The sequence below is a fragment of the Castanea sativa genome, chromosome 6 (genome assembly GCF_040712315.1).
Source record: "Castanea sativa cultivar Marrone di Chiusa Pesio chromosome 6, ASM4071231v1".
Classification (NCBI taxonomy): domain Eukaryota; kingdom Viridiplantae; phylum Streptophyta; class Magnoliopsida; order Fagales; family Fagaceae; genus Castanea; species Castanea sativa.
The window spans coordinates 40107538-40120620 of record NC_134018.1 but is presented as its reverse complement, the minus strand read 5'-3'; positions in this window follow the sequence as shown (position 1 = coordinate 40120620).

Sequence of the window (13083 nt, the reverse complement as noted above, 5' to 3'; positions counted from 1 at the left end):
TACCATGTGTCTAGTAACATATTTTCAAAATTGAAAAAATACAATTGGGTGTTTGGCATAAGTGTGTTTTTAGAAAAAAAAGTGTAACTTTTTTGACATGAACAATGAGTTTATTATTTTGGGTAAATTTCACTAAACCACCCTGAGGTTTGGGTTAATACCGACTAGGTCCAAAACTTTTTAAAAATGACCAACTTGATCCTTAAAAGACAAATTTGTCCTTGACTCTGTTAACACCGTTACTTTAGCCCAAACCCTTCTCTTCTCCTCATCTTATAACCAAACCCTTCTCCCCCCTCTCTCTCTCAGAGCTCTGGCTTTTTCCTTTTTTTTTCTCTTTCACCCATGGCGGCTGCCTCTCTCTCTCTCTCTCTCTCTCTCACCTACACCCACGATGGCTAAAGACTCCCTCTTTCATGGCCGAAACCCTTGTTTTTCCATTACCATCTTCCACTCTCTTCTCAAATTAGTGCCATTGAGACATTTGGCTAGGGATTTTCTAGCTTTACATCACCACCAATACTATTGTTCCAAGCCAACAGCTTTGATCTAGTGTCAAACATGTTTGGGTCTTCGTTTTTGGGTTTGGGTCTTTGTTTGTGTTTGCGTTTGTGTGCCAAACATCAAGGGAACGTTTGACAAAGACCCACGAGCTCCGGCACCACCATTGGCGACTCCAACACTGGTGATCGCCGATCTTTATCCTCTTTCTTTGTTTTATTTTATTTTTATTTTTTTTGTCTTTTGGTTTGGTTCTTGGTCAATTTAGGGATTATGTTTTCTAAGGATTTGGTGATTTTTGATTTGGGTTTGAAAGGGGGTTTGGGTATGGTCATTTGCAGATTTGTGGGTATTTTTTTTATTTAGGGTTTGTCTCAAAATGACTCTAATATGGTGATTTTGTTGGTGTGTGCATATGAATCTGTGCGTACGATTGGTAATCTGGGATGATTTTTGGGGGTTTCGGGTTTTGGAATTTATATGGCTATGTGTATATGTTTGTGTTCTATGACATGGTGCAGCTGTGTAGTGTGATTTGTGCTCAAAACCATGTTCATGTTAGTGTAATCACGGTGAGTAGAACTCAAATATCTTAGTATGTAATAAACATTTACTAGAGATGAGAAAATATGAGAGGAGAGAGTGAAAAGAGGGTCTGAGATGAGAAAGAGAAGATGAATATAATGTGAGAAACAAGTAACTGTGCTAAACTGAGTACGGATAAAATTGTCTTTTAAAGACTACGTTGGTTGTTTTTTATAAGTCTTGGACCTAGTTGATATTAGCCCAAATCTTAGGGTGGTTTAGTGGAATTCACCCTATTATTTTTTAAGAGAGTCTCTCACGCCTAACAACTCTTTCCTCTTTGTTTTGTATCTTTTTCCATCTCCCCCACTACTCTTCAAATGATTACAATAACAAATATTGAGCTCAATATCAAATCACAATCATGTGACCCCTTGCCAAAACAAAATAACATAATATTATATAAAAATAATATGACAACAAAATTAGAGAGATGATTTTTGTGGGTTTTGTTCTTTTGATATAACCAAATATTGCTAAACTTGAAACAAAGCTTATGGGTTTCGTTATTTTATGGATGGTTCTATGGGTTTTATTGGTTTCAATGTTTCATTCTTTTGAGCTCATCTATTTTCGAATTTATCAGAAACAACTCAAACAAGTGATGAGAAATTCATAAAGTGAAAACAGAGAGAGAGAGAGAGAGAGAGAGAGAGAGAGAGAGAGAGAGAGAGAGAGAGAGATGAGTCCTTTTTCTATATTTGTGCTAGCTTGTGTGGGTCCTATGGTTTTCACAATAATTATAACAATGCCATTTCACAATATTACTTAAAAAATTGAAAATTGCCCTTGATGTGTTTTCAAAATACAATATTTAAATGCCCTAAATTGAGAACTGTGGCTCAAACACCCTTAATTAAACACTTTTACCAAACATTGATTTTTTTTTTTGGGTCCACAATTTTTAGTGTTTAAATATTGAAAATTATTATTTGGACTCACATACCAATTAGGCCCTAAAGCTGTATCTTGCTGCTTGCTAGTTTTTTTTTTGCCAGGGCGTTAGGTGTTACTCGGGCTTTCTTTATAGTCCTTTTGTCTGCAACTTTGCTGCTTGTATCTTGAGTTGTATCTATTGATTTAGTTAATAAGATTTCTTATAAATAAATAATAATAAAAAACTAAGGAAGAGAGAAAATAGTTTTTTTTTTCTTATTTTTTTAATGGAGAGTGAGAAGTAAAATGAGAATCCTCAATGTTGGGGATTCTCATTTTGGCCTTCGGGGGAAAAATAAGCAACAAAATACATTATGAGGAAATACATTTCACATAAATCAAGAAATTTTTCAAATAGTATAAAGAATTATAAAATGCATTTTTCACTTTTATAGAAATTTGTGAGATGCATTCTCAATAAATTTTTTTTTTGATACAAAATAGAATTTTACTCTAGTTTAATCTAAGTGTAAATGTGTGTGAAACTCACTCCTAGAGACTTGAAGCTTGACCCTTGCCCCTCACACCCCACAAGTTTTTATACTTGTGGAGTGACCACCGCACCAAGGGTGCGTGGTGGTTCTCAATAATGTTAATCAAGGGTGTTTTTGGGTGTTTGCTATTTTAGTAACTTTGTTATGGAAAATTGAAGGAATCAAGAGATTCTGTTATGTGTTAACAGGAAACAAACAATAGGGAAATATTTGCCTATTTTCAATTGTTAACGGGGGGCACATTAGTTGATTTTATCGTTTAAGGAGATAATTATGAACTACCCAAAAGATAAAGGCGAGAAATTGCAATTTAGCCTAAAATTAATCTATTTAATAGAAAAAATGAAAAATATAAAAACTAAAAAATTTGCGTAAATTTGTTAGGGTAGGATTAAAAAAAAAAAAATGTTTGACCTCTTTTAATGTTTTACAAATAACTCAAAGTGAATCTCAAAGTAATATTCCAATTCGAAGTGAGATTTGTCTTCATGGAATATGGTATGGGGTTTAGAAACGTCCCACTTACAAGAAATTTTTGTTGTAATGTGAATGAATTTTCCTTCTATAAACTTGAACCTCAACTTTTGATGGTAATTCCTAATCTAAAAAGGCATTGATTATTTTAATAAAGCAATGAGATAAATTTGCAAAAGTGGGTGACTTTTTCTATCCAAAAGTAAATAAATTTGCGTTTCTTTCACAGGAGAAGTGGGAGTTGGACGAAAGTGCGGGATCCTCTCAGGAAAGTTAAAAGCAAAGAAGCATGTGATAGATTAGAAACTGAAGGATCACGGCATTTTATATCATCGTTTGGAAATGAAACAGTGAGCACCACCAACTTTTTACTCATAGAGCATAGGCATTGGCTTTTTTTTTTTTTTTTTTTTTCATTCATCCCGAGTGGAAAATATTTATAAACATAACAATAAATCTTAACAATTTGCTGGGTCCAACCGTCCAACTTACAAAGGCACGTCAGACCTGAGGGCTGGGGTCTGCTTTTAAGTATTGGATTGTGATTTGAGAGCTAGTTGGTATCTTCTAGCCGCATGAGATGGCTGGTACCAGAAGGCACGGGTTGGGACTTAAGAGCCACTGAATCTAAGTTCTGATTTTAGTAAATGTTGTGTCGTGTGAGCATCATGTTTGGCCCAATCAATCATTGTCACGTATATATCAATCCTATCTCCAAGTAATTCCACTTTGTTCAAATTAGTGAAGAAAATATAAAAATGAGAGAGAGAGAGAGAGAGAGAGAGAGAGAGAGGATTGTGTACGTGCTTTGATAAAAAAGGTTATGTTTATAAAGAAAATCCTATATTACGATCAATCTTAAGCAGGGTATTAAAATTGTTAAAGTTGTTGTGTAATTAGAAAGAGTTCATTGATGGAAATCAAGGTAAATGAAGATATTTGCATTTAAATAAGACTACAGTGGTTTTGCTTAATTTATATACACATTTATAGAGCGGACTCAGTCGGTTAACAGAAACTAAGATCCGTAACTAATTAATAAACTGAGCAATTGATAGTGAAATGACACATAAAACTCAAACACTACAATTAATGGCATTGACTAGTATTGATTGATGGAGAGGGAAGGAGAGTGAAGTGGGTTGGAAGTTGCCAATTCTACTCTCTTTCCCTCCTTCATTCTTCATCCAAACCGGCCAAAATAACTAATTATAATAAGATTATAGACATCATGTACCGACTTGTAATTTACACACGTACAAGATAGAAACCGAATATAGATTTGGAGTAAGACTAAACTTCTTGTTCAATGACTGAACCTCTCTTCTAATAATAAAAAAAAAAAAAAACTGAACCTCTCTAATAACTGATTTTAATAAATATTACCCCTAATTGTGTTTTACAATATATTGAGTTTCTTCCTCTCAAAAAAAAAAAAAATATATATATATATATATGTATATTTTGAGTTTCTTGGACCATTACACATAAATAAGCCATAAACAATCATATTCTTTTAACAGACTTGATCTCTATGATAAATTATCTTGTCTTATATCATCAAAATTAGCTGCACGCTTTTGTCAGAACGATTGTTAAGTATCATTCAACTACGGTTGTTACAGTACCACACATATTATAAATAGATGTTGAAGACTCTTGAAGTATAGTTCAAAGTATAGATTTAAAGAAGGAAAAAACCAAAAGATTTTGAAAAAGTGTTGGAAGCAAAGCCTCGACATTATGACACCATTTGGAACATGCGAATCGTTCGTCAAATCAGCAATTACAGTGCGTATCCCACAATCATGGGTACAAATCGGCAAGAGCTACAGCATATTCCTAAACAATCATTACTCAATAGTCGATGTCGGCAAGGCAAGATTTAGTACCTCTTAAATTTATGACTTAGGCAAATTATTATCCATTCTAGCATGAGTCTATCTCTAATTCAGTTTATTGTTTCTAATTTTATTGATAATTATGAAAATAGTTATATTGAATTACTGATAAACTTGTTGTAAATTTGTTGGTTTCTTTGACTTACTAAATAAGTTGGACAAAATTAAACTACATATAAAAAAAAAAAGATTTTAGAAAATTGTATATAGTCAAGACCGCACCTTTTGGTATTTTTTTTATCCGTCCTTTTAGTTTTTTTAATGGAAACGTTTATAGTTCAAATTTTTACTATTTTAACTATAAAACTAGCAAATTAAAAAAGTTGTATATAAATTATTATTATTTGTTTAAAATCAACTAATTAAAATTTTTTTTTGGCTTACTCTATTTTTGTCAAATGGAGATCCATATCACATAGTCAAGAGGGCCATGCAAAGGGGATCTACTATCACTTTATCTGCGATCTTTGCACGCTTTTGCTGAGTTTTGTTGATAGGCACTGAAGAGGTGTTGGCGATCCCGTCACATATTTGCCAAGCTTTGTGATTCAATTACTCGCAAATATTAATTAGCAATATCCCTTCCGTGTCTATGTTATTTAATTTTACTTTTAGGCTAAAATGCAAAATTCATTCTCTATGTTTCATCAGTTTTCTAAACGTTTTTTTTTTTTTTTTTCTCGTTCATTTCAATCCTTGAAGTTTCAGTTTTTATTCAATTAAGGCATTTTCATCAATTTTTGTTAAATGTTGTAGTTAATTGTCCAAATTTTTATGTTTGTCTTCAAAATTTCTAAATTAAAAAATTCAATTAATGATTGAAAAATATTTTCCATTTTTTTTAAAAAATAAAAAAATTAACGGTAGTTGTCAAAAATGCATTAATTGAATAAACTTGAAACTTAGAGAACTAAAATGAACAAAAGCAAAGTTAGAGTATTAAATTATTGAAACGAATTATGGTAAAACTTAGAGAGTTAGTTTTGCATTTAGTCTTATTAAAAAAAATTTTAATCTTGATTTTAAGGACATGGGTAAAATTATAAGCTGTGACTTGATTTTTATGCTTAGATCTGCAAGGTTAAATAGGGGTTCAATTTTTGTTTTTTGTATATTTTTTTTAAACATGGGTTTTGGCCATGGCATGAATGAAGTGGCTTTCCCATTTGGATTATGGGTTGAGTGAATGGGAGGAAAGGAGGCATTTCGTGGGTCTTGGAGTTTGGGGTATTAGATGGAGGGCGGGTGTGGTGGTAGCGGAGATATGTGGTGGAGATTGGGTTTAGTGCATTGGGGACAAGGGATTTGGATTAGGTGCAACTAGGGTATTGCAACTAGTGCAATTACCGCATCCTTATTCACAATTTTTTTTGTAGGACGTTCACTTTTTAATTTCTTTTCACTTTATTTATTAGATGTTTGAGATTAAAAGTTATTTTTTTTTTCAATTCTCAATCTTAGTCATTGAGAACTATTGCATTAAGTACAATACCTTAGTTATTGCATGCCATGCCATGGTAGTTATGTGGTTGGGGTGCTGTAAAGAAAATAAATAAATAAATAAGACAAAAAATAGAGGAAAAAGTATGAAAAAATAAAAATAAAAGTTGAATTATATGGTTTAGTAAAATGTAGGTTGATATGGCCTAAATATTAGGGCTCAAGTTGACATAGTTTTGAATAGAAAAACTATGTTGGTTTGAGCTTAAGTGGAGTTTATTGGTTACCTTATCAATGGAAATAAATGGAATGGTAAGATTCAAAATGCCATCTAAGAATTAAAATTCAAAATTTAAAATTTAGAGGGTAAAATCAAAACAATTCCAAACTTAAAGGGTCTAATTTTCATTTTAGTTTTTATTTGTGTTCTAGTAAACAAAGAGTGAAAACAAAAATTATATAGGAAACATAAATGTCTTGCATAACATGTCAAAATTTGAAAGTGTATTGTGATAGCATCTTTTTTTTATACATATACAAGAAAGTCATATTTTTGCTTTTGGTAATACTATTCCATTTTTTGTCCATAAGACACTTTGAAAACCACAAGAACCGATGGTGTGGTGGCTTGAGCATACAACCTTTGGGTTTATGTCCTATCCCAGATCAATAAGCCCATCGCTTGAGTATCCCAAAAAGGTTGTGATAGAATCTTAAATAAGAATTACGGGAACAATTTTATTTTTATTTTTATTTTTTATGAGAGGAAAATCAATATGTATATACACGCACGTTGGGATGAGATAATTCCAATTCAGATTCTCCCCATTAAAAAAATTGGAAAAAAGAGAGTGAAATGTGAATGATAATACCACAGAGCCTTAAGACTTAGAAAAATTTTAAATTTATTCTCTCATTTATCTGTAAATTACTCATCCCGCACCATTTGAATTGGGCATCCAAGAAAGGCCCTTCCGAAGAAAAGCATGTTGCTTTTTAGTGAACTTAATAAAAATTCTTCTCATAGTTTACTAGTCAGAAGTTCTTAACTTGTGGAAATAGGATGCTACAATCATTAGAATAAAACCTCATACTGGGTAAAGATTCTCAAGCTTTACTTTATGTAATCTGGTAGTTGAGATATGCCAAATATTATATATTTAATCTGTGGAATCGCTCAAGTGTGCGTTAGGGAATTGACTAGTAATGCGGTTTTATGCTCTAAGAGATAAAGATTTGTGGGGCACATGTATCTTTATGGGGATGGATTGTGTTTTTTTTAGGTTACAGCTAGGGGGATGAATTATGTTGGCTATGCATGGCAACTCGGCTTCTATCCTTTCTTTTTATTGTCAAAGCTTCAATCGCATTGTCGTCCTTCAAAATTTTCATATCAAAAGTAGGATAAAAATCCTCCCTATATCATGCGAGATGTGACATATGGACATTTTAAAGTTCATATGTCATTTTTTTCTTCTTCTTTTATTTAACTGTGTACATGCATGCGAATGCTTTAAATAAGATGACACCAAATACACATTTGTGTAATATTTAATTTGAAAGTGTGCAGCATCGTAAGACATTTTTTTATTATAAATCTGCTTTACATAGAATGTGCTGCGCAAGCATGCGGCTAGCAATCTTAGAACCCGTTGATCCTTCTTATCATCTCCCTCAAGCAACTCCCTATGCTCAAGAAAGTTTTTGATATCGAAATACTATAGTTTCTCATTGTACACTCTATTATATTCTATTAACTCAAAAAAAAAAAAATGTAAAAATTCATTTAAAAGTTGTTTAAATTTCTTTAAATATTTTGTATTCAAATTTATTAATATTTACAAATTTAATACTTAATCAAATTTAATTAATTATGACATCTTAACTGTCTGGACTTTTATAGAACCCTCTTAAAAAGTCCCGTCTTCTTCTAAAAACAAAATAATGAACTGAAATAAATCATAAAATGAATTTGGTAAGGTTGACTAGGTAAGAAATTCATTTTGTTAAAGATACATTAAGTTCCTGAAAGTTCATAGCCTTAATTATATATCTAATATAAAATAGATATAAAAATACTTGTGAAAAGTCTACCAAATGATGTTATTTTTCATTTTTTGGATGGAGTTGGTGATATAAAGTCATAAATTTTTGTTTGGGGGACGAATATAGTATTTGACATAATATTTAAAAGAATCCTAACACACACATGACACATACACATGATAATATATATATATATATATATATATATATATATATATATATATTGATGATGCTGAAAATCGTCAAAAGGTCTGTCGCCCAAACCTGCTGTCTTCCTTAAAAGGTGAAGAGTAGTAAACCTGCAAAAAATAGAAACACCTCCAAAATGCATCGGTGTGGTGCCAATCTAAAGCCCCCTGAAGGTTAAGTTAGAAACTCACAGTGAATTTTTTAGAAAGGAGTTTCCGAATAATATTTTTTTGCGTACCTCAAAATTGGAGTGTCTTGGTGTTTATATAGGGGTCTATGGATGATCACCTTAACTGCATTGTAGGGACATGGGGTTATCCCTCAACTAACTTGTAGGAGTTGGAGTCTATCCCATAACTAATTTGTAGGAGGCGGGAGTTATTCCTTAGCTGATTCGTAGGAGATGAGAATTATCCCTTATCCAATAGTCGTGTGAGTGTAGGAGAGTCTTAGATGACGCGGGCATTGTAATGCGGGCTTAGTATGCGCGTTCTCACCCGTCAGCTTTTGTTCACGACTTACATCTTGTGGGAGTAGTGATACCCTGCACTAGTTGTATCTGTTCTTCCGCTTCTGAAATATAGGTATTTTTGGAAGATCAGCTCATTTGCGAAGAGTAGCACATTTCGAAAGAGTAGTTATGGAGTTAGTTAAAAATTTCCCCATCATATATAGTGTTCCATATGTTAGATTTTGTGAGAACAACGACAGAGCTTTTTTTTGGAAGGGCCAAATGTATTATTTGATATATAAAAAAGAAGCTAAAAAACACATACACACAAGCATATAAATAAAAATATATCTTAATTTTTAATACTGGAGTAAATCATAACTAATAAATATATACAAAATTATTTGATGCCTAATTTTTGAAGATAAGTTATCATCTTAATATCTTAATATTGAGTGTAGATAGAAAACTAAAAACACTTACCAAACAACTAAGTGCAATGTGGGGGCCATCGTTTTCTGTATTTGAAAACAGAATATATTTTCAAATTTAGGAACCAAAGGAAAAATGAATTCATGAAAGTTTAATTCCTAAATCACTTCCGAGTGGTTTGCTTTCATTTAGATAATTAAGATTGGATTCTAGGTTGTGGGTGAAACATTACCCTTTCTCCTTTTCTGGTTAGGAAATAGGTTGCTTAGCGATCTGCCTCATTGTGGAGGAAGGAACCAGCAACTACTAGAAGGAAGCCTAATGGTATAATTTCAGACCATGCTTGGGAAAATGGTATGGATGATTAGATGAGGGGATTGGGCTAGTCAAGTATGCGAGCTAGCGGGATAGTTGAGTGGAGAGTACAGGAGTTTTTGTTTTTTTCAAGCTTCAAAATTCTCCAATATGCTATAAACATGTACGTACAAAAATATCACCACGATTTTATTATGACATTTTTAAGATCTCTAGTATTCCTTAATCCTTCCAACACTACTACCATCTGCAACCATAATATATATATGTATGGACTGGATTTAGTTCCTGAGCCCAAACGACTGGAGGACCCAGGCTCAAATAGCCCTACACAATGCATTTGTAGAGAGTGGGCTGTAAGACTAAGCTTCAATGGGTTAGATAACGTTCACAATGGGCCAAAAATAACAAGAAAGCTAGGAAAAACAGAAGGTAACCACAATATTGTAAAAGAAGATTCTCCTCGGCCAAGTCTGAGGAGATTGGTTCTTGAATATATCATTGTAGGACTTGTTTACAGTTTCAGTTCTTTGTGTTACAATGTTTTTTCTGCTATTTTTCCGATCCCCTCTCTCTGGGGGACCTTTTATCTTATATAGACCCTCTCAGATGATCCTGACCTTACATTTGTTGATCATGCAGGCCACCACTCAAGTGCTACTCCCATCAGGCACCTTCCTAGAACCCCTGTGAGATGTGACAACCAAGGCAGCACAGCGCAAGGGTCTTTTCCACATAAATACTGTCAGGAGGTTTGGTGAGATGCATTAAATGGGGTGGTAGCTACCATCCCCTCAGTGTGTCAAGGCTAACCCTCATTCCTAGCTCATTTCTCTACAGTATGTCATTCTCTAGTGGCGTACCGTTGACGTGGCCCCCCCATCCGAGGGTGGGATCTCCTCGGAATTGCCCTTACCTCCTCGGCGCTTGGCATGACACGTGGCAATGCTACTTTACCAAACTGCTGCACCCCACAATATATATATATATATATATATATATATATATATATATATATATATATATATATCAAATCTCCTCTATTTATAATTTTAGATATTCCTTTAAGTACTATATAGTGAATCGAATATTTTGAGTCTTATTGAAGTACGGATAAATAATTGAAAACATAGGTAAATAAGACATATTTTTACAATTCCATATATTAAGAAAGTTCTAGTTTTGCCCCCTATGTGTTCTAACTTCTAATTGTTATAATACCACTTGAAAAATCTTGTTTTAACTCTAGTATATATTTTAGTTTAGTGAAATTAAACCTAGCTTAACTTTATTATCGGAGTTTCACTAGTAAACCCCATGAAAGAACCGATTTCACAATGATTTCCGTTAGGGGGTGTTTGGTTTATTATTATCTTACATTAATGCAATCTTAATACAAGAATACAACATTACATTGTTTAGGAATGTGATGATATTAAGATGATGTGATATATTTTGTAATTTTAAATTATGGTAATGTTTGAAAAATAAAATAACCAAAAATTTTAATGTCACATCATTGTAATATGTATCAAATCAAATCAAACACACCTTTAGTGTTTGTGTATATTGAAGCAAATGAAACGCACCTTGACTTTTGTAATATTCCTACGTACCACAAAGAATCTCAACTCCCATGCACAGAGGCCTTATGGCTTTGAGGGGCTGCTGGTTGGCGATCGAGGAAGGAATAAATGGGGAAGGGGGGTTGTGAAGAGAGAGGAGAGAAGAAGAAGAAGAAAAAAGTTACATACAAATTAACCACTTGCAAAGGTATATATCAAGGTAAAGAATAAAAATAGTATTAATGGTTACTCATGTAATTTGTTTACTACTATCTTTACCATGGTTTATTATTTTTTTATTTGACAAACAAGGGTATTTAGACCTTTTCAAATACTTGATTATTCCCTTTGAACATTTAACAAAAAAAAGCTCACTATTTTGAAAACGTTATTGTACTTAGAAAGGTCATTGGCAAATTATGCATATCCATAAAAAAAATAAATTAATAAGTAATCCTCAGCTATAAAAATGCAGAGTGGACTAAAAAAAATAATACTGTATCTAACAAAAAGGCGAAATTGTCATTTTAAAAATATATACATTTGAGAAATCAAAGTTGAATATCTAAAAATTGAGACTAAAGTGAATTTATTCCATACTATTTTTTCGTACAAAAACACCATGTTTTAAAAACATTTTTTTAAGAATAATGGACCGAGCATTTTCCATATAGATATGAATCTCGCTAGAAGCATCAGCTAGAGTTCTTTTCCTCAGCACATGCCTATGAGAGAGAGAGAGAGAGAGAGAGAGAGAGAGAGAGAGCACATGTATTAACTTTGTAGGGACACTGAAAATAATCCCCAAGGAACACACCTCAGAAATATCTTACAATACCCCCCTTAATCAAAATACTAAAAATTAACTGGAAAATGCACTCTACAATGGGAAACTCAAATAGTGGATTTCATTGACCATGATAATACTGTATATATTATTACAATCTAAGCTTCACTAGCTGCGGGAAGTTCTAACTTATGTTCCCGTGATGTTGTACACGTTGTTTCTCTTTCTCTATTTCTCAGACATTTTTCTTCTCTTTTTACTGGATTTTTGCGTGTCCTCCTTCTTGTGGCCTCCCTCTCCTTTTATAGCTTCAACCTCCTTCTTACCCTTATAGCTGTTCCGCTTCTACCTAGGGTAGCAGGGATATTTTCCTTACTTTATCGGTTTCTTCACCTTCTTATCTTGTAACTCTGATGGCCTAGGGGTGACGTGTGCTGTTCAGGCTGTTTTATGTGCCATTAATACGGCAAAGGTTAGGTAAGAACCCTCTCATTAATGCGGAGGCAAAGATCTTCCACATTCTTGCACCTTCCAGGAGCTTCCCATGATCACTAGTATCTTCCAGAAGTCATGTGTTGACGATCCGTGCTCCATGTCTCAAGCAAGCTACTTATTTACCTTTTCAGCAGGAATGGACTACTCGTGGTACTTAACCTCATCCTCCATGCCTAGGACAAACTAGCTTTAAGCCCATCGCACGAAGGCCAGGCCCAATGACTTTGCCGCGTTCTAGCAACTCCTTGGGCTTTAGGTTCGTGGAGGGACTGTTCCTCTTCCCACAAACTTACATCGATGATTCGATATAAATAAAAAGGTAAATAACCTATTTTATATACACGAATTTATTCGACTAGTTCTTTTGATGCATATGCTTATTATAGATTAATGTATCGGCTAAAAGTATAAAAGGAAGAAGAAACTGAGGCCACTGCTTAGTTCTTTCTATGAATACGCTCATTACTCATTA